The sequence below is a fragment of the Artibeus jamaicensis genome, unplaced genomic scaffold (genome assembly GCF_021234435.1).
Source record: "Artibeus jamaicensis isolate MK-2021 breed Jamaican fruit bat unplaced genomic scaffold, CSHL_Jam_final scaffold_286, whole genome shotgun sequence".
NCBI classification, from domain to species: domain Eukaryota; kingdom Metazoa; phylum Chordata; class Mammalia; order Chiroptera; family Phyllostomidae; genus Artibeus; species Artibeus jamaicensis.
Genome location: NW_026522034.1, coordinates 525,805 through 550,935, shown reverse-complemented (window position 1 = coordinate 550,935; position 25,131 = coordinate 525,805). Strand labels below are relative to the sequence as shown.

The following is a 25,131-nucleotide window of genomic DNA, read 5'->3' as shown; positions in this document are numbered from 1 at the left end:
TCACCACACTTCACGGTTTGCAGAGGCCTGTCCTGGAGGACACTGCTCTGGAGCACCAGGCCCCACTGCAGCCCAGGCGGGCCGTGGGAGGGGGCCGCCCGGTGTGGGGAGCTGGTGCGGGGAGCCGGCCCGGGGCCCTCAGGTTCTCGGCGGGCCTTAGACAGTGCTGTACCTTTCTTTCGTTTAACTTCTCACTGAAGTGTAACACACACCCTGGAGCGCCCACACGTTTGAAGTGTGCAGCTAGCAAGGCTGCCCAGAAGTCCACCTTGGGCCCCTCACCACTCACTAACCCTGAACTTCAACTGGGAAGGAGCGTGAAGAGAGACCACCACGGAGGAAACCACTTCACACAGAGCCTGCGACTGCGGCACCCTGAGGGGCCCGAGCACTGAGCGCAGGAGAGGGAGACGAGGGGGCCCGACGTGCCCGACCCCAGGTCTGCAGGGGCCCAACACCCAGCTGGCTCGCTCTGGCCCGCCCCCCCATTGGTGGTCGGGGCAGCTGCCCGGGGTGTGCAGGCCAGGCTGGCTCAGCCTCGAGGCTGCCCACTGCCCACACTAAGGAATCAAGAGCACAGTAACTACATGGGTGAAAAGAAGGCCTTTTTAAAATCTACTTAAAGATCTTTAAAATGTAATCAACTGTTCAAAGCAAAAATAATTTAGTGTGCGGTCTGTAAATACAAAAAATATGACAACAATAAGCACTATTATGGGTTGGACTGTCTCCCCTGAAAAGATGTGTTGAATTCCTAGCCCCCAGCATCTCGACATATGATGTTATTTGGAAGTAGGGCTACTACTGATGTAATTAGTTAAGATGTCACACTGGAGGCCCTGGCTGGTGTGGCTGGGTGGATTGAGTGCTAGTCTGTGAGCCAAAGGGTCACTGGTTCGATTCCCAGTCAAGGCACACGCCTGGGTCGCAGGCCAGGTACCCAGTAGGGGGTGTCGGAGAAGCAACCACACATTGATATTTCTCTCCCTTTCTCTTTCCCTCCCTTCCCTTCTCTCTAAAAATAAATAAATAAATAAATAAATAAATAAATAATCTTATTTTTTAAAAAAGATGTCAAGCTGGAGTAGGATGGGCCCCTCATCCTATGTGACTGGCGTCTTCATAAGGAGATGGCCACTGGCAGACAGACGCCCAGGGAACATCATGTGACCATGAAGGCAGACACTGGAGCTGCAAGCCAAGGGAGGCTGCAGACTTCTGGCCAACCCGCAGGAGCTGGGAAGAGATGAGGAAGGGTTTCCCGGTGGTTTCACGGGGAGATGACCCCGTCACCTCTTTCGGTCTGGACTTTGTGACAGAATGAATTTCTGTTGTTATAAATCATCCCAGTTTATGATACTTTGTTACACCGCCTTGGAGATTAATACAAGCACCAAGGCTGAGCAGAATGGGAGGACTGGGCGCAAGGTCCTCACGCTGTGTGCACAGTAGCAGCACAATGCACGGAGAGGTAGACCGGGCTACGTCAGGGGTGCGGTGGTGGGAAGAGTGCTAGGACGGCCCCCAGATTCCCGCACACCTTGCGTAATCCCTCCCTTGAGTGTGGGAGGGACCCATGGATACGATGATGCCACTCGGGTAATATGGCAAAGGTGACTTTGGCTAATTTAATTTGGGCCCCTAGTCAATGGACTTTGAGTTCATCAAGAAGGACCTTATCCTGGGTCAGCCTGACTTAATTGTGTGCTCTGTAAAAGAAGGTCTAGAGGCTGGAGACTCTTCTGAGAGGAGAAGGAGGCCATTGGGAGCTCCTCCCCCACCCCCACAGGAGCGTGGGAGGGGCCCTGAGGCGCCCACGAGGTGCCAGGCCCAGGCTGTGAGACTCTGAGCAGAAGGCCCGGCTAAGCTGTGTCTGGGCCCTGAGTCATGGGAAGTCGACAATAACAAATGTGTGTTGTGCTACGCTGCCAAGACTGTTGTGATGTTGTACAAAGCAACAGAAAAGTAACACGAGCACCTAAATTGAGCAGTAAAATAACAAAGAAATGTAGCTAATGTCAATGAAGGGGACAAACTGGGATAATCAAAAAACACACAGTCTACAAGGAATCAGAAAAAGAAGATAAAAGGACCAAAGAACAAACAAAACAAAAAGTAAATAGCAGAATGGTCAATTTAAGTAAAAAAAAAATCTATAATCACAGTAAATGTAATTGGTCTAAACAACCCAATTAAAAGGCAGAGATTTTCAGACTGGATAGCAACACGCGAGCCGCCCGGATGCTGTCTACGAGGACCCTCTTCACACACAAAAGACATGAACGGGGCAGCAGTGGATGGTGAGAAATGAGGAGCGGATCCGTCTGCACTAGCAGTAGACAATAGGCTGCAGAACAAAGCGTATTTTAATGGCTAGCGAGGGCCATTTCATCATAACAAAGGGGCCAATTTATCACGAAGACACAACCATCCTAAACATGTACTCACCCAATAACGGAGCTTCAAAAATCTATGAAGCAAGAACTGCAAGAAGGACACCCACAGTGACAGCTGAGACTTTACCACCCTTCTGTCCTATAATGAACAGAAAACGTGAGACCGGAAATCAGGAAGGATGGTGGACACTCGCGGAACACCACCCAGCAACCTAACCCGATGGGTGTTGACAGGACCCTTCACACAGCAGCAGCAAAACACACTGCACATGCAAGACCGTATTCTGAGCCATAACACAAGTCTCAGCAAATTTAAAAGGATTCAGGTCATAGCAAGTGTGTTCTCTGACCCCAAGAGATTCAGATATTATTACCAGATACCTGGAAAATCCCCAAATATTTGGAAACGAAAGGATACACTTCTAAATAACTTATGGGTAAAATAAAAATAACACATACACTAAAATGTTCCTGACTTTAAAAAAAACACAGCATATCAAAATCTGTGGGATGCAGTTCAAGTGCCACTTGGAGGAAATTTTATAGCAGCCAGTGCCTCTTCTGGAAGAATAAGGATAGACGTTCAGTCATCTACTCACACGGATGACTTCTGTTCCCACCTTACAAAACCGGGAGAAGAGGACAGACAAAACCCACCGTGATGGCAGGAGAGCAAACGAGACTCTCAGAGCAGAGGCCAGTGTGGCGGGCAGCAAAAAAGCAAGGGGCTGGCTCTCTGGCAGGATGAGAAGTTGTATTAGCCTCCTGAGCAGAGTAATCGGGAGAAAAAGAGCGTGCACAAATCGCCAACAAAAAGGGGACGTGACTAAATGTTTTAAAGACATCGAAAGGATGACTAAAGTACCAGGGACAGCCTCATGCCCATCAGCTGCCAATTTAGAAGACACGGAAGCATTTCTGGATAGACACAAATTATCGAATCTCATCAAAGAAGAAATAGATAACCTGTTAAATAGTCCTATATCTCTCAAAGAAATCAAAATGTTGTTAAAAACTTTCCCATCAGGAACAAGACTAGAATACCTGCTTTTATCACTGCTGTTCAATACTGCATTGGAAGTTGTAGCCAGAGTAGGTAATAATTAATAATAACAATAATGGACATCAAATTAAAAGGAAATAATAAAACGATCTCTCTTCACAGTGACACAATCCTATATATAGAAAATATCAGGACTTCCGCCAAGATGGAGGCATAGGTGGATGTGCCGTGCCTTCTCCCACAACCAAGATTAGAGAAAGCTAAATATTAGCAACAGAAAACACAGCCAGAACACGGAAAATTGAACTTTTCGGAAGTCCGTTAACAACAAATTCTTCAGCCTGACCGGTAAGGGGTGAAACCAGCTGCTGGTGAAGCAGGGTTGCACAGGAAAACTCGGTCAGACGCGCGGAATCCAGGCACAGGGTTGGACCTAGTGAGCGACCGAGCGAGCGACCAGGCGAGCGACCGCGGGGGAGACAGCGGGGCAGCGGGGCTGCGTGTTGACTGAGGTCGCGCATTTGTGCGCAGGTGGACAGGCGAGGGAGTGGGCAGTTGGACCGGGCCGGCAGGTCCCCACGGCAAGCGGCAGTGGAGGGCGCCGCCATTTCCCTGCTCTGACCCCACCTCCACATACCCCAGCGACTCTGAGTGGCCCGGCCCAGGTGAACCACCTAAGGCACTGAAGCGGCAGAGGGGGTCGCCATTTCCCCGCTCTGGCCACGCCCCCACATACAGCGTCACAACCCAGCGACCTGGGAATCCAAGGCGCCCCTTCTCACTTAAAGGGCCCGAACAGACCAAGAATGGCGCAGGAGGATCTCAGAGCCCCAGAGCCAATAGATCTAAGCGATGAAGAAATAGCAAAACTCACAGACGCACAGTTTAAAACACTGGTGATCAGGATCCTCACAGAACTAGTTGATTATACCGACAAATTAGACAAATATATGAAGGCGAAACTAATTGAAATTAATGGAATTGCATAGGACACCAATAGCAATGAAAAGGAAACTGGGACTCAAATCAATGGAGTGGACCAGAAGAAAGCAAATAATGGCCAAACAGAAAAGAGTGAAGAAGCAAGAATTCAAAGAAATGAGGAGAGTCTTAGGAACCTCCAGGACATCTTTAAACGCTCCAACATCCGAATTATAGGGGTACCAGAAGGGGAAGAGGAACAGCCACCAGTGGAAAACTTATTTGAACAAATAATAAAGGAGAATTTCCCCAATCTGGCAAAGCAAATAGACTTCCAGGAAATCCAGGAAGCTCAGAGAGTCCCAAAGAAGTTGGACCCAAGAAGGAACACACCAAGGCACATCATAATTACATTAGCCAAAATTAAAATGAAGGAGAGAATCCTAGAAGCAGCAAGAGATAAGGGGACAATCACCTACAAAGGAGTCCCCATCAGACTGTCAGCGGATTTCTCAAAAGAGACCTTACAGGCAAGAAGGGGCTGGAAAGAGGTATTCCAAGTCATGAAATCTAAAGACCTACATCCAAGATTGCTCTATCCAGCAAAACTTTCATTTAGAATGGAAGGACAGATAAAGTGCTTCTCAGATAAGATCAAATTCAAGGAGTTCATCATCACCAAGCCCTTATTATATGAAATGTTAAAGGGACTTATCTAAGAAAAAGAAGTTAAAGAAACATGAACAGTGAAAGAACAACAAACTCACAGTTATTAACAACCACACCTAAAACAAAAGCAAACTAAAAGGACAGCTAGATCAGGAGTGGAAACATAGAAATGAAGATCTCAAGGAGGGTTAGCAACAGGGGAGTGGGAGGAGGAGAAGGGGGGAGAAGGTACAGAAAATAAGTAGCATAGACAGTAGATAGAAAATAGATGGGGGGAGGGCAAGAATAGCATGGGAAATATAGAATCTAAAGGACTTGAGACACATGGTCATAAACTAAAGGGGGGGTAATGGTGGGGATGAGGGGTAGGGTGGAGGGGAATAAAGGGGGAATAGAACAACTGTAACAGCATCATCAATAAAAAAATTAAAATAAAAAAAAGAAAATATCAAAGAATCCACATAACAACTACTAGAGCCAATAAACAAATTCAGGAAAGTTTCAGGGTACAAGATCAACACCCAAAAAAGAAAAAAAAAAGAGAAAGAACTCATTTCTGGGGGTGGATTGAGCTAAAAAAGAAAAAAAAAAAGAATGATCAACACACAAAAATCAGTTGTGTTTCTACACACTAGCAATGAACACTTTGAAAAAGAAATGAATAAAACAATACCATTTACAATAGCACCCAAAAGAAGACAATATCTAGGAACCAATTTAACCAAGAAGGTGAAAGACTTGTACACTAAAAACTACAAAATACTGTTAAACAGAAATGAAAGAAAATTAAATAAATGGAGAGACATTCCACCTTCATGGATTTGAAGACTCATGATGGCGATACTACCCAAAGTGATCTACAGATTTATTGCAGTGCCTACTAAAATTCAAATGCCTTTTTCTTTTTGACAAAAATACTAGAATTCATATGAAGTGCAAAGGTCCCAAGTAACCAAAATAATCTTAAAAAAAGAACATAGCTAAATGACTCACATGTCCTGATTTCAAAATGTAGTACAGAGCTACAATAATCAAAACAGTGTGGTACCGCCATAGAGCTAGGTATACATATCAATGGAAAAGAATCAGGAGCCCAGAAACAAAGCCATACATCTATGCCTGGTTGGTCTTTGAAAAGGCGCCAAGATCGTTCAGTGGGAAAAAGCAGTCTCTCCAGCCAACGGTGTGGGGTTGATCAGATACCCACAAACAAAAGAATGAAGTTGGCCTCTTACACTATATACAAAAATTAACTAAAAATCGATCAGCAACCTCTATATAAGAGCTAAAGGATAAACGTCTTAGAAGAAAACATGGGAGAATAAGTTTCATTATTGGATTTGGCAATGGATTCTTAAATATGGGTGTAAGCAACATACAAAGAAAATGGATAAATTAAACTTTACCAAAACTTGTTTGTATCAAAGGACACCATAACAAATGTCGAAAGACAAACTACAGAATGGAATAAAATATTTTCAAATCATATATCCGATACAGGTCTAGTATTTTGAACATACAAAGAACTCCCATAACCCAACAGTAAAAAAAGACAAGCAACCCAGTTTTTAAAAACAAGCCAGAGACTAGAATATATATTTCCCCAAAGATGATAGACAAATGGCTAACAAGCACTTGAATAGATGCTCAACACTGTAAGTCACTGGGAAAATGTGAATCAAACCACACTGAGAGACTACTTCACTCCCAGTAGGATGGGTAAGGTCGACCCAATGGGTGAAGCCGTCAGTTTTGGTGAGCACGTGGTCAGTGGGGATGTAAACCAGTCAGCTGCCACAGGAAACACTTGGGCAGTCCCTCAGTAAGTTAGTCCAGCAATTACCACGTGACCTAGCAGTCCCGCCCCTAGTTGTGCGCCCAGAGGACTGAAACCAGGGGCACTAACACAAACCCACTGCAGGGCTGTGCACAGGAGCCGAAAGATGGAAGCAGCTTAAGCACCTAACAACAGGTGACTGGCCACACAACCACGGCACATAGGTCTAATGAAGTGCTGTTATTCAGCTGAATAAAGGAATGACGTGCTGGTACATGCCACAGCGTGGATGGATCTCCAAAACCCTTAGGTGGAAGAAGGCAGGCACGAAGGCCCACACACTGTGTGACTCCATGGACGTGAACTACACAGAACACACCCCCAGAGCGAGAACACAGACCGGCGCTGCAGGGGCTGTGGGGAGGGGGGAGGGGGAGTAGCTCCTGAGTGGCTGTGGAGTTTTATATTGATGATGAAATGTCTGGGGGCTAGACAGAGACGGTGGTTACACAACCTCAGTAACTGGCCATATGAACAGCCCGAAAAAAGAAAAACACATATGATCACCTGCTAGATGCAAAAGGGCATTTGACAAAATCCAAAATGCATTACTGATAAAAACTCTCAGCCAAGTGGGAAGAGAAGAGAGGTCCCCCGACCTGATAAAGGGCATCTGTGAGAAACTGAGAAACTGAGAAACCCATGGCTGACGCCATCCTTCGCAGCAGGAAACAGAATGCTCCCCCTACAACCAGCAGACGCCGGGCCGGTCTGCTCCCGTCCCTCTAGTCAGCCCTGCAGTGGAGCGTCCAGCGACTGCGGCGAGGTGAGGAGTAGAAGCAGTCCAGATCGAGAAGAAGTAAAACTGCCTTTGTTTGCAAATGATGCCATCATCTACACTGAAAATTCTAGAACATCTGAAATATGCGCTCTGGTGCTTGGGTTCAGCAAGGTAGTAGCGTACGAGACCCACATCCGGATTATCTACTGCATGTCTACACACCAGAAACAAAGTGTTGGGAATTGAAATTTAAAAATACTAGTTACTGTATATAAAAAACTGAAGTACTTAAGGCTGAATTTGAGGAATGACGTGCAAGAGCTCCTCCTGGAAAACTACACAGCATTGCCGAGAGAAATTAAAGACCCAGATAACGTCTGTTCGTAGACCAGAAAACTCGGTATTGTCAGGTCAGCAATTCTCCCAAACTGTTCTGCAAGTCAGAAACTGATAAGCTGGTTTCAAAATTTAGGTTGAAATGTTAAGGAACTAGAAGAGCAAAAACTATTTTGAAGGACGTAGAGCAAAGTTGGAGCACTCACACTCCCCATTTTCAAGCCTTCTTTTATCGAAAGCTACAGTAACCAAGAGAGTGGGGTGTGGGCACCGAGTCAGACAGAGATCAGTGAACTGAGGCTGCCCAGCCCTGCATCTGTGGCCAATCGGTTTTTTAAAGGAGATGCAAATGTAATTCTTCTGCGAATGAAGGTGGGCGTTTGGACAAACAGTGCTGTAACCACTGGATGTCTGACACAAACTGACATTGATCCAATCTGCTCATTACCGGCAAAAATCAACTCACAAAGGATCACAGATAGTAAAACCTATGACTACAACATTTTTAGAAGAAAACATAGGGGAAACTCTTTATAACCCCCCGGCTCAGGTAAATATTCCTTAAACACCACAACAAGTTGAAAAAAATGATAATGTGGACTTCATCAAAATTAAAGACATCTCTTTAAAAGGCGTCATGAAAAGAATAAAATGACAGGGAGGGTGAGATTCATAAATCACTTGTCTGATAAAGAACTTGTATCCAATATACAAGGAACTTGTAAGAAACAGCAAGACAATAAACCTGATAAAAATGTGCAAAATATTTGAACAGATATATCATCAGAGAAGATATACAGATGGCAGATAGGGGTAAGAAACGATGCCCCAAATCGTTAGCCACCAGGGAAATGCACGTGGACACCACAGTGCAATGACACACTACTCCCCGCTCACTGGGATGGCTGCAACAAAAACCCTGACACCCCCCCGGGGCCCCAACGAGGCAGAGCCCACACACTGCCATGTGGTCGGCCACTTTGGAAAAGGATTTGGCAGTTTCTTAAAAAGTTGAACAGGAACACACCATATCACCTGGTCATTTCCCTTCTGTATATTTATCCAAGAAAAATGAAAACACATAACCAACCAGAGATGTTCGTGTAAGTGATCATAGCACTTTTATGTATAATAATCCCTAAGCATAAACAACCCTCAAGTCCGTCAGCAGGTGCAATGCACACACGTATGAGCTTTTTTAAATCCTCGACTCCAGGATATGTTCACTGATTTTAAGGAGAGAGGATGTGAGAGAGAAGCATTGATCGCTTGCCTCCCATATGTGCCCCGACCAGGGACCAAACCCACTGCCTAGGTGTGTGTCCTGCCTGGGAACCAAACCTTACGTATTAGTTGTTTATTGTTGTATAACAAATACCACGAACTTTGCACACAACCGAAAACTAAAACGAACATACACTTATCATCCCCCGGTTTCTGTGGGTTAGATCCTGGACCATTTTGGCGGGTCCTCTGCTCAGGGGACCCCAGGCTGAGAGCAGCGGCACTGCCATCTCTTCTGAGCCCTGGACGCTCCTCCGACTTCGCTGCTTGCTGACAGAGCTTAGTGCCTTGCAGCGGACATGAGACCGAGGCCCTCGTCTCCAGGCCGCGCCCCCCCTCCCCCCGCCTGCCACAGTGGGGCAGTTCACTTCCTCTGGCAGAGAGGAGACCCTCTCAGGCTTTGCCTCTGCCTGACTGCAGGGAGGGCCTCAGCCTCCTTAGGGCCCGCCCAGAATCATCTCTCTTTTCATTAACTCCACGTCACTGACCAGCACCCCAACACAGCTGCAAACGCCCACTGTCCTGTAATGGGGCCTCATGACCTGGTATCCTGTCCTAGGCAGAGGTCCTCGTAGGGGAGGGGACCGTGCAGCCTGTGTGCGCAGGGGCGGGCCTCAGCAGGGGCCACCTGAGAGCCCACCTCCCAGCTAAACGCCTCCGGAGGCCCCGGACAGCACGGATGTGCTCTAAGACCATTGCGCTGAGCGAAAGCGGCTTGATTGCAGAGACAGTTTTACGAGTGCTTGTGTATGTCACAAGTCCCTACTGCATGTGAATTGTATAGATTTTAAAAGTTCATAAAGCCTAATATTCAATAGCTATTGAAAAATAAGTATGTTTTTCAACTGTTTGACTGTAACTTCTATAAAATTTACATATGATGAAAACCTAATGTTCAAACTGAGCTGTGTTGTAAGCCCAAAATGCACCTCTGACTTTGAAAACAGTATGAGAAAAGAATGTAAAATACATCAGTAACTTTTACACTGATTACAGGTTGGAATGCTAACGTATTAAATAAGTTAATACAACAGATTGTTCCTCTTAATTCCACCTTTTTAAAGGTGGCTACAGGAACATTTCAAATTACTCACAGCACTGCTCGATATTTCTACGGGCCAGCTGGTCCAGGGCGACATGGGTGTGGACAAGTTCAGTGATGCCAGAAGGAGGCAAACAGCCAACTTTAGAACATGGGACACCCCACTGGACAAACATCCCAGTTTCTCCAACAGATAAATGGCAGGGAGACTGGTTTACATAAAAAGTAAAGCAATGGGAAGAAGGACAACTACAGAATAAAAGTGACCTAAGAGCTACAGGATCAGTGCAGTGTGGGCACTTGCTTCAATCCTGACTTGAAATATCAATAAATATTTTTGAAGAATTGGGGCCCCTGACTGATGATGGACTGGCTACCAGATGGTATTAAGAAATTGTTAACTCTACCAGGGGTGTCAGTGGCCGGTCAGGTCCCTGAGTGCAGAGCTGCATGCCGGGGTCAGGGCAGGGGGCGTGGGGTCAGGGGTCGGCTCTAAGAACCTTACGGAGTGGGCAGCCTTGGCTGGAGTTCGGGGGTGATCTCCCAGTGGTTCATGACTATCTGACTATTCTCTGTGTGTTTATGGCTTTGGACATTTCCTAAGGAAAAAGGGGAAGGCGGTGACATCCTTCTTCGAAGTCCCACCTGGTGGGAGGCGGCCTTGGGCCTCAGCAGGAAGCCGGATCCGCAGAGGGTGCCGGGCAGAGCCCCCGACCACGTCCTATCACATGCATGTCAGTCTGTCGACGCCTCTGCTCAGGAACTTGGTGACGGCACAGTAACCCCATTTGGTCCTCCTTTTTTGCAAACACTTGCCGCTTACAAAATGGAAAGGTGTTTTCCAGGGCCAGCGTTTCAGAACCACAACGTGCAGGCACTTCAAGTCCTCTCCATCACCCAAAGTGCTAACACAACTGGGCTGCGTTCACGCAGCAACATCTGTATCCAACACAGGCCCCTGCAACTCACGGCCCACGGCAGCTGCCCTGCACTCGGCCACCTCAGCCCCCCTCGCTCTCCTGCGGTGCCCACGGTGGCGGCCACACATGCCCCTGTGTGCGGTACGTGCTGTGCTTTATTCTTATGGGCTCATCAGGGCAGGCCAGTCATGAGACCGGCCCTCGGGGCCGAGCGCCTTCTGGGGGCCGATGGGATAGCACCCTGACCAGCACCCCTGACACAGCTGCAAAGGATGGAGTCGACCATTCTCACGGGCCCAGGTGACAAGCGGATGGCAGCCCCCGACAGGGTTCTGAAGTGTGGTTGACCTCAGAGGATCCGAGCTGGCCACCCCCGCCCCACGTCCTCCTGCCCGGGCAGGGTCCCAGTGTCCGAGTGTGTGGGTGGCTCGGCCCGATGCCCGGAGCTGCAGCCCCCACCCCTGCCTCCTCTGACCACCTCTCCTGTGTTTCAGACCTGCAGAGGGTTGCCAGGGAAACCAGAAAACGGCTGGCCGAGGAGTATCAGAGCCCTCCCGTGCATCACACGCCACGCGTCCAGCCTGCACGCCTGTGGGGGGCAACAGCGAGGCCCAGTGCCTGTCCTCGAGCTGCTAACAGCCACGATGCAGAGCTGGGACTCGGCCACCAGGCTCTGCAGGCTGGTGACCTGGACCGTGCTCCTCCCGCCCTCCTTCCCCATCGCCCCCACTGTGCCTGACTCCTGGTTGACCTTTCCAAGAAGCTGGGGTATGGCTTTCTCCTCAGAGTTTCCTTTGCCCGAATTCAGCCCTCCATACCCGGCGTGAGCTCAGGACAGCCCGGGCCTCTCACCAGGGCCTGCCCAGAGGGGTGCCCTGGTGGCCACATGGTCTGATTAACTTAGTGGTCCCCAAAGTGGGGAGTGTGCCCCTGGAGCACAGACTGATGGGAGGAGCATGGGAACTCCATTTAGCATTTCCCAAATGTGATTTGGTTATGCAATATTTGCAACATAAAAAGATGACCTGTCACATGTATGTAAATCGTACGTACAGCAACAAACTAGACATCTGGAGGGCCCCCCCGACCCAGACGGCGGGGCGCCACCCACTCCTCCATTCCTCCACCTGTGCCACCCTCCGTCCCCCACTTACTCCCGTCATTCCCACTATCTGGAATTTTAAAAACATTTTACCTCTTAGAACAACAAAGTGGGAGGGATCACATTACCTGATACCAAACCATACTACAAGGCCGTAGTCATCAAAAAAGCATGGGACTGGCATAAAAACAAACACATAGATCAATGGAACAGAATAGAGAGCCCAGAAATAAACCCATTCCTGTATAATTAATCAATATCTGACGAAGGACACAAGAACTTGCAATGGTGTACAGACAGTCTGTTCAATAAATGGTCTTGAGACAACCGGACAGATAAATGTAAAAAAATGAAACCAAAACACCTTCTTACACCATAGACCAGAATAAACTTGAAGTGGATTAAGGACTTAATGCTAAGACTCGAAGCCATAAAACTCTTAATAGAAAACATAGGCAGTAAAACCAATGGGACCACATCAAACTAAAAAGTGTTCGCACAGCAAAGGAAACCATCAACAAAATGAAAGGATGACCCATTGAATAGCAGATCATATTTGCCAACTACACATCTGATGAGGGGTTCATATCCAAAATTTATAAAAAATGCATAAAGCTAAATGCCACCCCCCCCAAACAATCCAATTTAAAAATAGGCAAAAGACCTGAATAAACAGTTCTCCAAAGAGGACATGTAGATAACAAATAGACATAAGAAAAGATACTCAATGTCCACTAATTGTCAGAGAAATGCAAATAAAACCACAATGAGACATCACCTCACCTGTCAGAATGGCCATCAGCAATAAACCAATAAGCAACAAGTGTTGGCGAGGGTGTGGAGGAAAGGGACCCCTCGCACACTGTTGCGGGGAACACAGACTAGTGCAGTCGCTGTCAAAGAGAGTGTGGAAGTTCTGCAGAAACATTAAAAATGGAACTGCCTTATGACCCAGCAATTCCACTTCTGGGCATATATCCAAAGAAACTGGAAACACTAATTCAAAAGAATATGTGCACCCCCATGTTCACTGCAGCATTATTTACAATCGCCAAGGTACGGAAGCAGCCCCAGTGTCCGCCAACAGACAGTGGATTAAAACGCTGTGGTACATTTATACAGTAGAAAAGAACCAAATCTTGCCATTTGCAACAACATGGCAGACTTAGGGGGTATTGTGCTAAGTGAAATAAGACAGAGAGTAAGACAAATACCATACAGGATATCACTTATATGGGGAACCTAAAGAGCAAAATAAATAAACTGAAACAGCCTCACAGATACCGAGGCCTGATGGGGCCAGAGGGCAGTGGGACTGGGGGACTGGGTGAAAGGAGGTGAAGGGGTCGGGAAGTACAATTTGGTAGTTACGTGGTGGTCTTGGAGATGAAAGTATGGCACAAAGAATAGAGCCCAGAGTATCGTAGTAATTAGGTACAGGGTGCCCCGTGGGTGCTGGAAATATTGGAGGGAACATTTTGTGAAGCATACGATTGTCTCATCACTAGGGGGTACACCTAAAACTAATACTAAATAACACTGACTGTAAACTGTAATTGAAAATTATGCGTGCACTGCACGAGATAAAGCAAGTTGCAAATAAGTGAAGAATGTTATGTTCTTTAAAAAGGAGGCCAGGCCACCGGCTCTGACAGGACACCTGTTATGTAAGGACGTCTCACAAAGACTGGGAGTCGCAGCAGGTCCGTCTCTCACACACACACAAATGCAAGGTGGCAGCAAAAATGGGCAGGCTAAGAAACGGGCTCCAAATGAAGGAACTGCAGAAATCTCCAGAAAAGGGCTCAATGAAATGGAGGCAGGCAATGTATCAGATACCGAGTTCAAGGGAATGGTTATGAGGATGCTCAACAGCATGAAAAAGGACATAGAAACCATAAAAAAGAATCAGTCCGAAATGAAAAATACAGTATCTAAGATAAATAATACACTGGAAGGAATAAACAGTAGGTTGGATGAAGCAGAGGGTCAATTCAGCGATTTGGAAGACAAGGTAGGAAATAAAAATACAATCAGAGCAGCGAAAAGAGAAGAGAATAAAAAAATGAGGATAGTTTTAAGGGACCTTTGGGAGAACATGAAACACAATGACATCGGCATCATAGGGGCACCCAAAGGAGAAATGAGACAGGAGGGGATTGAAACCCTGTTTGAAGAATGATGGCCAAAAACTTCCCTAACCTGGTGAAGAAAAAAGAACACAAGCCCAGGATGTGCAGAGTCCCAAACAAGACGGACCCAAAGCGGCCCACTCCAAGACACGCCATAATTAAAACAGCAAAGGCCAAAGACAGAATCTTGAAAGCCACAAGAGAAAGAAAGTTAATCACCTACAAAGAAGCTCCTATAAGACTGTGAGCTGATTTCTCAACAGACACATTTCAGGCCTGAAGAGACAGACATGAAATATTCGAAGTGATGAAAAACAAGGACCTAAAACCAATGCTACTTTACCCAGCAAGACCTCCACTTAGAATTGGAGAAATAAAGAGCTTCCCAGACAAGAAAACAGCTAAAGGAGTTTGTTGCCACCAAATTGGTATTATGAGAAATGTTAAAGGGCCTGAAAGAAGGAGGAGGAGGAAGTGGAAAAGGAGGAGGAATATTGTTAAAAGGATAAAATGACAATAAATACGGACTTATCGACAATCACTTAAAATGTATAAATGGCTTAAATGCTCCAATCAAAGGCTGTAGGCAGCTGAATGGAGATGAAAACATGACCCACACATATGCTGCCTTCAAGAGACCTACCTCGGGACAAAAGGCACACACAGATGAAAGTGAAGGGTGGAAAAAGATATGCAAATGGAAAGGGGGGAAATCCTGGGGAGCAAATCTTACATCTTTATTATAAAGATGTAAGATTTTAAAAGACTTTAAAACAAAGGCTGTATAATAAGAGATGAGGAAGACTCTACACAGTGAAAAAGGGAGCAATCCAGCAAGAGGACATAACTCGTGTTAACATACACGCGCCCAACATTGGAGCACCTGAACACGTAAGGCAAACCTTGATGGACATAAGCCTTGATGGACATACATGCACAGCAGGAGATTTTAATGACCCATCGTCATCGATCGTAGATCTTCCAGACAGAAAACCAACAAGGGACAGCGGCATTAAATGACAGACTAGATCAAATGGATTGAATCAGTATCTTCAGAGCATTTCACTCCAGAGCAGCAGAATATACATACTTTTCAAGTGCACATGGAATGTTTTCGAGGACAGATGAAACAAGTCTCAATAAGTTTAAGAAGACTGAAATCATATCAAGCATCTTCTCTAACCATAGCGCTACGAAACTAGAAATCAATCACAAGAAGAAAACTGAAAAATACAAAAACATGTGGAGCCTGAATAACATGTTACTAAACAATGAATGGGGTTAACAGTGAGATCAAGGAAGAAATCAAAAGATACCCTGAAAAAATGAAAATGAGAACACAACACCCCAAAGTCGATGGAACACAGGGAAAGCAGTCCTGAAAAGGAAATTCATAGCATTACATAAAGCCTATTTCAAGAAACAACCAAACAAAATACCTCAAACAATCTAACTTTAGACTTAAAGGAACTAGAAAAAGAACAAAGCAAAGCCCATAATGAGTAGAAGAAAAGAAATAATAAAGATCAGAGCAGAAATAAAAGAAATAGAGTCTTAAAAAAAGCAAAAGATCAATTAAACCAAGAGCTGGTTCTTTGAAAAGATAAACAAGATTAACAATTTTTAAACTAGAATTATTAAGAAAAAAGAGAGAGAAGAGAGGACCAAATAAATAAAATCAGAAGTGAAAGAGGAGAAGTAACAACTGACACCTAAGAAATACAAAGGATTTTAAGAAAATATTACAAACTACACACCAACAAATTAGATAATCTGGAAGAAATGGATAAATTTCTAAAAACATCTAATCTTCCAAAACCAAATCAGGAAAAATCAGAGGTAACACTTGGCAAAACTGAAGCAGTAATCAAAAAACTCCCAGTAAACCAAAGTCCTGGTCCAGATATAGCTTCACAGGTGAATTTACAAACATTCAAAAAAAAACAAAAACAACTAACACCTATTCTTCTGAAGTTATTCCAAGAAATTCATGAGGAGGGAAGACTCCCAAGCTCATTTTACAAAGCCAGCCTTATCCTGATTCTAGAACTAGATCAAGACACTACAAAAAAAGAGAGAGAGAGAGAGAGAGAGAGAGAGAGAGAGAAGTATAGGTTAATATTCCTGATGAATATAGATACTAAAATCCTCAGCAAAATATTAGCCAACTGAGTACAGCAATGCATCAAAAAGATCATACACCATGATCAAGTGGGATTTATTCTGGAGATGCAAGGTTTGTATAATATCCACAAATCAATAAACATGATGCACCACATAATTAAAATGAAGGATAAAAACCACATGATCATGTCAATAGATGCAGAAAAACCATTTGCTAAAATCCAGCACCCATTTGTGATAAAAACGCTCAGTAAAGTGGGAATAGAGGGAACTTACCTGAGTGTAGTAAAGGCTGTATATGACAAACTCACAGCCAATATCATACTCAACGGGGGAAAAAACTACAAGTGTTTCCCTTAAGATCAGGAACAGGAACAAGACAAGGATGTTTCCTTCCACCACATTTATTCAACACAGCACTGGAAGTCCTAGGCACAGCAGTCAGACAAGAAAAAGAAATAAAAGGCGCCCGAATTGGAAAAGAGAGGTTAAACTGTTATTATTCACTGTTGACATGATATTGTACATAGAAAACCCTAAAAAGTCTAAAAAAAGCTGCTGGATCTAATAAATGAATTCAGCAAAGTAGCAGGATACAAAGTTAACATTCAGAAATTGGTGGCAGTTTTATACACTAATAATGAACTATCAGAAAGAGCAATTAAGAAAATAATCCCATTTTCTTTTGTAAAAACAACATTTACAGGTGAATTTACAAACACTCAAAAAATGACTGTAGTAAATTTAACCAAGAATGTAAAAGATCTGCACTTGGAAAATTATAAGACACTGAAGAAAGAAACCAAAGATAGAAATAACTGGAAGAATATATCATATACATGGATAGGAAGAATTAATATCATTAAAATGTCCATACTACCCAGAGCAATCTGCAGATTCAACACAATTCCTATCAAGATTCCAATGGTGTATTTCACAGATCAAGAACAAATATTCTAAAAGTGTATATGGAACCACAAGAGACTCTGAATAGCCGTAGGAATCATGAGAAAGAACAAAATTGAAGGAATAAACTGAGTTTAATCTGATATTAAACTATCCTACAAGGCCATAGTAACCAAAACAGCCTGGTACTGGCATAAAAACAGACACATAGATCAAGGGAACAGAATAGAGAGCCCAGAAATAAAACCACGCCTTTTTGGTCAATTAATTTCACAAAGGAGGCAGAAACATACAATGGGCTAAAGATAGTCTATTCAATAAATGGTGTTGGGAAAACTGGACAAATACATGCAAAAAATGAAACTAGACCATCTTCTTACACCTCACATAAGAATAAACTCAAAATGGACTAAAAAGTTAAATGCTAGACTCAAAACCATAAAAATCCAAAAAAACCCCATAGGCAGTAAATTCTCAGACATTACTCATAGCAGTATTTTTCTGATATATCTTGTTGAGTGAGGGAAATAAAAGAAAAAAATAAACAAATGGAACTATATCAAACCAAAAAGGTTTTTTACAGCAAAAGAAACCATCAACAAAATAAAAAAAAAACCCAACTCACTGAATGAGAGAATATGTTTTCCAATGATTCATCTGATAAGGGGTTAATATCCCAAAATGTATTAAAAACTTATAAAACACAACAACAAAAAAACAATTCAATTAAAAAGCAGGCAAGGATCTGAATAGACACTTCTCCAAAGAGGACATACAGATGGCCAATAGACATATGAAAAGAAGCTCAACATCACTAATCATCAGAGAAATGCAAATTAAAACCACAATGAGATATCACCTCACACCTGTGAGAATGGCCATCATCAATAAATCAGCAAACAGCAAGTGCTGGTGAGCATGTGGAGAAAGGGGAGCCCTAGTGCACTGTTTATTAAAATGCAGACTGGTGCAGCCACTGTGAACAGCAGTATGAAGCTACCTCAAAAAATTAAAAATTGAACTGCGATTCTACTTCTAGGGATATCTCTGAGGAAACCTGAAACCCCAATTTGAAAGACTATGTGCATCTTTATGCTCATTGCAGTGTTATTTACAATCGCCAAGCCATGGAAGCAGCCCAAGTGCCCATCAGTAGGTGAGTGGATAAAACCACTACGGGACATCTACACAGTAGAATTCTACTCAGCCGTAAAAAAGAAGGAAGTCTTTTCTGATGGTTGTCCAATGGGAGGGGGTTATGGGTGAAGAGGCGAGGGGATTAAGAAGCACAAAGGGGTAGTTACAGAATAGCCCTGGGGATGTACAGGACAGTACAGGAAATGGAGTAGCCAGAGAAGTTATACGCATGACCCACGGCCATGAACAATGGTGGGGGGCTTGCTTGGGGGGGGTGGGGGATGCTGAGAGGTGGGAGGCAAAGGGAAAAATTTGGCAACTGTAATAGCATAATCAATAAAACATAATTTAAATAAAGTGGGAAATCTTGCCATTTGCCACAGCATGGATGGACCTGGAGAACATTATGCTAAGAGAAATAAGCCAGTCAGAGAAAGACAAATACCCCATGATCTCACTCACTCATATGAGGAATCTAATGAACAAGCTGAACTAACAAGAAAAGGAGAGAGGTACTTGGAGAGCTGCTGACTGCTGTCTGGTAGGGGCAGTGAGGGGCAGCGAGGGGCTGAGGGTTGGGTGGGGGGTGGAGAGACTGAGCCAAAAAGGAAAACGGTCAGGGACAGCAGTGTGCTGACTGCTGGGGGGAGAGGAAGCTGGGAGAGGGTGCAGGGGATCGATGGTGAGGAAGGAGACCCGATTTGGGGCGGTGCACACACACTTCCGTGTAAAGTTGTGTTGTGGAACTGTGCATCGAAACCTGTATATTTTGTTAGTAGTGTCACCCTGATACATTCAATAAAAATGAAAAATCTAGGTGTGATAAAAGAGAAGCATGATTAAATCAACAACATACAAATGGAAAGCTTTTAATGGCAAAAGCCACCATATGTAATGTGAAAAAAAACTCTGGGAGAAATATTTGCAATATAACAAAGATAAAATACTAATAGTCTAATATGTATTTTAAACAAACTTAAATTCAAGGTGAAAAAAATGACCAACAGTACAATAGGAACGGGGCAAAATGTAGGGATAGGAAACTCACAGAAAAGATAATGCAATGCCTCATAAACTCGTGAAAAGATGTCCAGTTTCACTAACAAAGACAGAAATGTAAATGAAGATGTGTGGAACTTCTGGCCAAGACGGAGGCATAGGTAGACACACTGGGCTCCTTGCACAATCAAAAGAGGGACAACAGCAATTTAAAAACAAAAAATAATCAGAACTGACAGAAAACTGAACTGTATGGAAGTCCAACAACCAAGGAGTTAAAGAAGAAACATTCACCCAGATGGTAGGAGGGGCTGAGATGGGCAGCCGGGCAGAGAGGACTCGTGGCGAGGTGGCAGCTGGAGACCAGGCAGTCCCACATTCGAGTACAGATAAATGGAGAGGAACAACTGGGGAGCCAGACAGACCCACAACCCAGGGTCCCGGCGGGGAAATAAAGCCTCAAACCTCTGACTGAAAACACCTGTGGGGGTTGAGGCAGCAGTGGGAGAGACTCCCAGCCTCACAGGAGAGTTCGTTGGAGAGACCCGCAGGGTCCTAGAACGTACACAAGCCCACCAACCCGGGAATCAGCACCAGAAGGGCCCACTTTGCTTGTGGGTAGCAGGGAAGTGACTGAAATCTGGCAGAGAGCAGAGCAAGCCACACTGTTCCCTCTCTGACCCTCCCCCCACTCCCCTCATAGAGCACCACACACAACACAGCCAATGTGGGTTGCCTTGCCCTGGGGAACACCTAAGGCTCCGCCCCTTACTACGTAACAGGTGATCTGAGACAAAAATATGGCCCAAATGAAAGAACAGATCAAAGCTCAGAAAAAAAAGTACAACTAAGCCATGAAGAGATAGCCAATCTATCAGATGCAAAACACTGGTAATCAGGATGCTCAAAGAATTGGTTGAATATGGTCCCAAAATAGAGGAAGAAGTGAAGGCTATGAAAAGTGAAATAAAGGAAAATGCACAGGGAACCAACAGTGACAGGGATGAAACCGGGACTCAAATCAATGGTTTGGAGCACAAGGAAGAATAAATATTCAACCAGAACAGAATGAAGAAACGAGAATTCAAAATAATGAGGAGAGGAACATCCAGGACAACTTTAAACGTTCCAACAGCTAAATCATAGGGATGACAGAAGAGGAAGAACAAGAAATTGAAAACTTATTTGAATAAATAATGGAGAACTCTCCCAATCTGTCAAAGGCAACAGACTTCCAAGAAGTCTAGGAAGCTCAGAGAGTCCCAAAGAAGTTGGACCGAAGGAGGAACACACCAAGGCACATCATAATTACATTAGCCAAGATTAAAGATGAGGAGAGAATCTTAAAAGCAGCAAGAGAAAAGGAGGCAGTTACCTACAAAGCAGTTCCCATAAGACTGTCAGTTGATTTCTCAAAAGAAACTTTACAGGCAAGAAGGACTGGAAAGAAGGATTCAGCATCATGAAAGTCAGGGACCTACATCGAAGATGACTCTATCCAGCAAAGCTATCATTTAGAATGGAAGGGCAGATAACATGCTTCCCAGATAAGGTCAAGTTCAAGGAGTTCATCATCACCAAGCCCTTATTATATGAAATGTTAAAGGGACTTATCTAAGAAAAAGAAGATCAGAAATATGAACAGTAAAATGACAACAAATTCACAACTATCAACAACTGACCCTAAAAAAACAAAAACAAAAATGAACTAAGCAAACAATTAGAACAGGAACAGATTCAAAGAAATAGAGATCACATGGAGGGTTATCAGCAGGTGAATCGGAGTGGAAGAGGAGAGAATGGGGAAAAAGGCACAGAGAAAAACAAGCATAAATAGTAGGCACAAAACAGACACGGGGAGATTAAGAATAGTGTGGGAAATGGAGAAGCCAAAGAACTTATACATATGACCCATGGGCATGAAGCAAGGTGGGGAAAGGTGGGGAGGGGGTTACAGGCTGGAGAGGAATAAATGGAAGAAAAGGGACAATAGTAACAGTATAGTTAATAAAATAAACATACTTTTAAAAGATGTGTGGAGAGGCTCTTTTCTGGCTCTCAGAGGCAGCAGCAGGGAGGGCAGCAGGCACTGGCCCTTACCCTGATGGGAGCACAGACTATGGGGCAAGGGAACTTGGGAACAGCCACCGAAATAAGTCCACATTTACTTCTACTTCCAGGAATTAAAGACACACCTCCGGAAATACAAACAACCTATGTAGTGCAAGGTTATCCGTTGCTTTATGATTTTTAACAACAAAGGCCTGGAAGGAGCTGAACCTGGATCCGCATGCCACAGCTGGACAAGCACAGCACAGCCACTGAGGGGCACTCATGTGGCCACACAGCGGAGTGAAGAAAGGCTCTGTGAGCCGCTGGGAAGGGAGTTGGATGTGAAGACGGCAAGGTGCGGGGGAGATGTGTGTGCTACCTTTGTGATAGTGTAAATAAATGGCTTGTGCGGCAAAGAAAACCAGGAAAGATTAAAAACCATATTTCAAATGGTTACCCACAATGTGGGAACAAGGAGGAAGAGATGGGGACTTGTATTCGACAAATGAAGTTACAGTGAAAAAGTAAAAGGGGGGAAACCAAACTGTGTGCAAAGAGAAACAGAGGAAGCTAATGGCACATCAGACTGGTAACACACTGTGCCAACTACCCCAGGAAATCCTGAACTTGACCGAATCGGGTTTGGTTGGTACTGATTTGGATGCAGAGTCAGAAATCATTTTGGGTGCATTCTAAGACGAAGCAAATGATTAAACACATTGATGTTTTGGTAAACCAGGCTCTTACTGTGGGAGAAAGGAAATGGGTATATTGAACCTTTGATTTAAAAAAAAAAAAGGTTTTTGGCCTCAGTCCACTGAGAAGGCGCCAAGGCAGCAAGAAGCACAAGTAAGGCGCAGACCCTGGCTTCTGAGCCCCACCCCATGGACAGGTGCTGGGGCTCCTCCGAGGAAGGGCTGTGCCTTCCTCGGGGGTCAAAGTGCAAGAGAGGGCTGGAGCGACGGGACAATGGGGAAACGTGTCCAGAGGACACAGACTTGCCGAAACAGCCAGCCCCAATCTTTGCAAACTCTACAAAAGTGCTCCCTCAGCTGCTGGGCACCGGGAGGGTGCAGGGAGAGGGGCAGGGCTCCCCCGTCCACCACTGCTGGAGATCCCTTGCAGGAGACCCTGTCCCCCTGGCCAGCCGGGCCCTGTGGCTGCAGGGCCTTGGGTTGGACCCCAAATAGGGGCAGCCTGTTGGTGGCTCCTCTCCTCCCCCTGCACCACAGGGGCCTCCTTTCTGTCCTCAAATGTGAACCCCTTCCAATGCTTCGCAGGCACCCGAGGAAATCCACACCCCACAGCCCCCCTCCCTGGCTCTTGCAATTCTTTCCACCCAGCAGCCGGGCCTGCCTCTGGGGCCACCCAGCTGAGGTTCCCTCAGACCCTTCCAGTCACCTTGCAGCCAGGGGTCACTACTGCTCAGGGCCACCGTCCCGGGTTAGACTAAGGTTCTGCCTCTACCCCAATTGCCCTGTTTTATTTTCTTCCTGGCACTCACCCTCTGCACAACCCCGGGTTTTCCCCGATCAGTGGCCCATCCGCCGCCCCCCCCCCCCCATCCCACCCTTCCTGTCAGCTCCGCGACCGACTGCAGGTCTCTCCGGGTCAGGCCTCTCCGAGTCGCCAGTTCTGCCCCAGTCAAAGCCCCCCCCCCCCCCGATTTGCCACGTCCTGGTCCTGAGACCTTGAACAAGTCCTGTCACCTCTCTAAGCCTCAGTTACTTCGCTCTAAGGGGGGGGACACCGCACCTCCCAGGCAGGTAAACCTTCCCGGAGCACTTCTCGACTACTGAAGCTCAGCCAAACGCCTGCCTGCCTCACCGTGGCCAGTAGGCGGAGGATGCGGGGTGACCCCCTCCAAACCCCAAAGTGCCCTGCCCCTTCTGGGCACGCTCCCCCACACTGAGCAGGGGTGGGACCCGGCACCCCTGTCCCCGCCTGCACAGAGAGAAGGGGGACCGGGGTGCCCGAGCCCGCGCGCTCTCCCTGCGCGGGGGACACGCCCAGAACTGGAGCTGGCCGCGGCTCTCGGGCGCTCTGATGGCGGCATCGGTCCTTTCCTCCGTCGACCCCAGCTGCAAACAGCAGCCCCATGTGCCCCCGGCCGCCCGGACAAGGCCGTTCCCCCACTCCACACGCACCCGGCAGGTCAGCCCGGTCGGTCCCATTTCAGAGACCGGGAAACTGAGGCCCAGGGCGGGTGAAGGCCTTGGGTCCAGGCTGGCTTTTCTAGTGCCCCAGTTCTTGAAGACGCCCGCTCCTCGCGCCCAGGGGCGCGGCCTCTCCCCGCGCTACCGGGGGTGTGTCCTCCGCGGGTCCCGGCCCGCAGGCGCCCCGCGCCCGGCGCCCATACCCGTGCCGCGCAGCCCCGCCCCCCGCCGCGCCCCCGGGCCCGCGGGCGGGCAACCGCGCAGTGCCGGCCGTGCGTGCACCTGTGCCCAGAGTCAGGCCTCGCGCCCCCGGGCTCGCTGCCCGCACCTCTGTGTCCCGACCCCCCGGCCCGCCGCCGCCACCGCCGCCGCCCCTCCCGGCCTGCAGCGCCCGCGTCTCGCCCGGCCGCGCCCCAACTCACCGGCTCCCGGCGCGCCCGGACCCCGGGCCCGGCCCATGGGCAGCGCCTGCTGCTCCCGCTACCGGGGAACCTGGGGCGGCCCGCTGCCGCGGCTCCCCGGCGCAGCCCGCCGCGCTCTGACGGCCGAGCAGCGCGGCGCCCCCTGGCGGCCACACGTTGGGGCGTGCGGGGCGCGCCGGCGGGGTGGGGCTGCGGCGCCCTTCCCGCGCCCCAGCTGCAGCTGGGGGAGCCTCAGAGGCCCTGCCCACCAGCCTCACCTGCTCCAGGCCTAGGGGTCAAGGGCAAGCGTCCCGAGTTTAGGGCCCTCGGCTGTGGCTCGCCTCCCACCTCCGCGCCCTGAGCACGGCTCCTCCCTGACTTTGCACCCAAACTAATCCCCCACTGACTGGACTCCCAGGTACCCTTTTGCCTCAGGGCTAGGCTCTGGCCGTTCCTCTGGGCTGGCGTCCTGACGTGGTCATTCAGCTGTGATTTGCAGGGGCGACTACGACCCCACCCCCACCCCAGCGCCCGGCCTGGGGCGTGGGGGGAGGGCAGGCCCAGGAATCCAGTTCCCCCGGGAGCTCGTTTACAGCGCAGATGCGCTGAGGCTCTGAGACGACCTCGGACTCAAGGGTCTGGGCGGGGCCCGGGAATCTGCATCTTGAGCACTGGTACCATCATCACCACCAACAACCCTCGACTGTTTAGGATCGACCCGGCAGGAAAAGCAGAGTGCGGTCGAGGTTCCAGATGTCCTAAGTGTGAGGCCTGCCACCCGATGATGTGCAAGTGAAGGTGTGTGTGAGCAGTGTGCAGTGCGCAGGTGTGCGTGAGACACGGTGGTCACAGCTGCATCCGAGGAGGCTCCTTCCAGGGAGGGACAAGGGCTGGCGGTAGCTGGACCAGCGTGGGAGCCAGGACGCCTTTCCGGCTACTCCAGCCACTGTCCTCGTGAGAGAGGACCGGGTGCAGGCAGGGTGGTGATGGACG

General features: G+C 47.1%; 1 protein-coding gene across 1 annotated transcript in view; it reads right to left on the bottom strand.

Moving 5' to 3' along the window:
* RASGEF1C (RasGEF domain family member 1C) overlaps window positions 1–24,242 on the bottom strand; it is a 68,272-nt gene extending 44,030 nt beyond the window's left edge. The window contains exon 1 of the mRNA XM_037136381.2: window positions 24,160–24,242. The gene's annotated coding sequence lies outside the window, so the exon portion shown is untranslated. The remainder of the gene's footprint in view (window positions 1–24,159) is intronic.
* Window positions 24,243–25,131: the final 889 nt, after the last annotated feature.